We start from the raw sequence: 2,964 nt of genomic DNA, 5'->3' as shown, positions 1-2,964 counted from the left end.
GAAAAAAAAAAAAGACCACAGAATTTGAAGCCAATCTCCCTGGGTTCCAACCCAGCTCCACCTTTTACTGTTGGGTAAGTTGATTGATCCTTCTGTGCCTCCACTTCCTTATTCATAAACTGAGGATACTGTCAGTGGCCACTACACAGGACTGTTGCAAAGATGAATGAGTTATTACATGGGAAGCACGAGAGGAGCGCGTGGCTCAGAGCGAGCACATGTAAGCGTTGGCTGTTGGAATGTCTGGTCTTCAGTGTTGAAGAAATCAGTCATCAGGCAAGTCTCCTTCACTTCCACAACCCACTCATACACATGTAATACACGCACAACACACGTAACACATCCACAACACATACAACATACAACACAGAGAGAATAAAACATACAAGACGCACAACACACACACACACACGCATACATAACACAGCCAAGCATTTTCATACTCTGTACTTGGTGGTTTCATCCAACTTTAGAGCCAGATCCCTGCTAAGACACTCATGGTATTCATCGCTCTTCCCCACTGCATGTCAATGGGACATCATGCAATGTCATGATAAAGCAATTTACCAACTGCTCATTCAAATTGCTCCCAGAGCGAAATAGTCATTACCAATTGTGTTTCAGAAGCTTCTCAGCAATAGTGTCTTCGCCAGTGTAGTGTGGTGTTCTGGTGCAGAGCTCTGGAGTGAGACCTGAGCTCAAATCCTGACGTTACTACTTACCAACTGTGTGACTAGGGGTGAGCTGCTAAACTGCTCTGGCTGTAATATTATTCTCATTTTACGGACGAGGAAACCAAGAACCAGAAAGAACAAACTGCTAAACATGACCCTCATGTGGTTATCCACAAAGATTTACCTTGCATGGTCGTCATAAGAAATGAAAAGATAGGGTACGTATCTAGACGAGGGCTTGGCACATGCTAATAGATGCTAACATAACATGTTGGGTAAGTGGTGGTGGTGCTGATGAATTTCTTTGAGTATTTCTTCTAGTGGAAAAAAAAAAGTCTCTTTGACTAAATCGTTAACCATTAATGAAACTGATGGTGACTTGAGTTCCACCAGCACATTTGGGTTCCAGATCCCATAAACTTTGACCCAGCAACGTGTTGTAACTATACCATTTCCCTTCGTGAAATTTGAGAGGTGATGTTTTGACATTGTTTCATTTCGTTTCATTTCCTCCTGATGGGTGGGCTTAACTTGTTTCTCAATTTAGGCAAAGCAAAAGGGAGAAGTATTTTAAATCGCTGTGATAGCCCAAGTCGGTCCTACCTTCTGGTCCCGGAGAAGGAGCCCCAAGTTCTTTTCTCCTCTCCTACAGTATTTGGGCTTTTTCCAGTTCCTGCGATTGCCAAATATCATCCTTTCCTTTGTTTCGCCCCTCCTTCATCTTGCCCCCAGCATTTGGGTGCCTTAACAAGGAGTTTTGAAATAATATCTTACCCATATTTCACGTTCTTGTGGTGCCTTTCTGTTCACTCGGTGCTTGCACGTCCATTCCTCATTCCTGGCTGAGGGAAGACGTCCGTCCTCCCTATGATGGCACAGCTAAGGCTCACAGAGGTGAACCAGCAAGCCCTGGGCGTCAGCCGTCAAACAAACACCACGGTCTCCTGGTACAACAAGAAGGCAGCCTTTAACTGAGACACTTGAAATTGCGGTAAAATCTGGGGCGCCTGGGTAGCTCAGTCGGCTAAGCGTCTGCTCAGGTCATGATCCCAGAGTCCTGGGATCGAGCCCCGCATCGGGCTCCCTGCTCAGCGGGGAGTCTGCCTCTCCCTCTCCCACTCCCCCTGCTTGTGTTCCCTCTCTCACTGTGTCTCTCTCTGTCAAATAAATAAATAAAATTTTAAAAATAAATAAATAAATAAATAAAAATCGTGGTAAAATCTACATAACACAGAATGTACCATTTTAATCATTGTCAAGTATACAGTTGAGTGGTGTTAAGCACATTCACGTTGTTGGGCAGCCCTCACCACCATCCATCTCCGGAACTATTTTCATCTTGCCAAACTGAAGCTCTGGACCCATTAAACATCACTCCCTCCTTCCCTTCCCCAGCCCCTGGGAACCACCTTTCCACCTTCTGTCTCTACAGTGTGACTGCTCTGGGGACCCCACATAGGAGGACTCACACAGTGGTTGTCCTTTGGCATGGCAGACGCTTTGGCAGCGAGATTGCTAGAGGACGTACCATGATTCTTTCCTCCACGGCATTTGTTTTGCTAATATGGCACATTAGCCAGAAAGAATGTCTATTTTTTTTTTTTTTTTGGTCAAGTGTCAGACTATTAATTATCCAGATGCTCACAGGCCAGAACACTGAGCATAGACAAGCCTCTCTTTCTGCCACCTAATGACACAAGTGTGACCACACCAGCCACATCTGCAATGCCTCTGAGGGCAGGAAGGTGCCTATTCTTTACCCTAAAGTAACCTATCCTCACGGACACCAGCACCTCGCAGGCCCTGCCCTGCAAAGCAGATGTTTTCTAACGTTTTGTTTTACGCTGAATGCTGTTCGTTCCTCTTGCCCTCCAAGTAATTACTTGACTTGTGGACATCAGCAAAAAGAAAAGAGAGGAGAGAGGAGAGGAGAGGAGGGCAGGGGAGAGGAGAGGAGGGCAGGGGAGGGAAGGGGAGGGGAGAAGAGAAAAAAGAAGAGAGGAAAGAAAAGGAAAGGAAGAAAAGAGAAGACAAGAGAAGAGAAGAGAAGAAAAGAAGAGAAAAGAAAAAAGAAAAGATGAGAAAAGAAAAAGAGCTTCTGGAGAAAGACTAGGCATTTTCATGTTCCACCCCTGACAGTCCCAAAGACCCCCTCTCATCCACTGGCCTGTGTGTCGTCGTTGTTGTTGTTGTTGTTTTGGTTTGGTTTTTTTTGTTTTAAAGAACTCTGTGATCTGCTTCAATTCATGTTTTGCCAAGAAAGCTAACACAGCTGCAAATCCTTTCTGCC

The 2,964-nt window shown here is 45.2% G+C and overlaps 1 non-coding gene across 1 annotated transcript; it reads right to left on the bottom strand.

Moving 5' to 3' along the window:
• Positions 1-2,287: 2,287 nt before the first annotated feature.
• On the bottom strand, positions 2,288-2,416 carry LOC116633440. The gene has a single exon (XR_004299718.1). It is a non-coding gene; the product is annotated as a small nucleolar RNA SNORA17 (small nucleolar RNA).
• Between the last annotated feature and the right edge of the window lie 548 nt (positions 2,417-2,964).

The sequence above is a fragment of the Phoca vitulina genome, unplaced genomic scaffold, assembly GCF_004348235.1.
Source record: "Phoca vitulina isolate PV1807 unplaced genomic scaffold, GSC_HSeal_1.0 scaffold7, whole genome shotgun sequence".
NCBI classification, from domain to species: Eukaryota; Metazoa; Chordata; class Mammalia; order Carnivora; family Phocidae; genus Phoca; species Phoca vitulina.
Note: the sequence above shows the minus strand (reverse complement) of the source record. Positions and strands in the feature narration are given on the sequence as shown.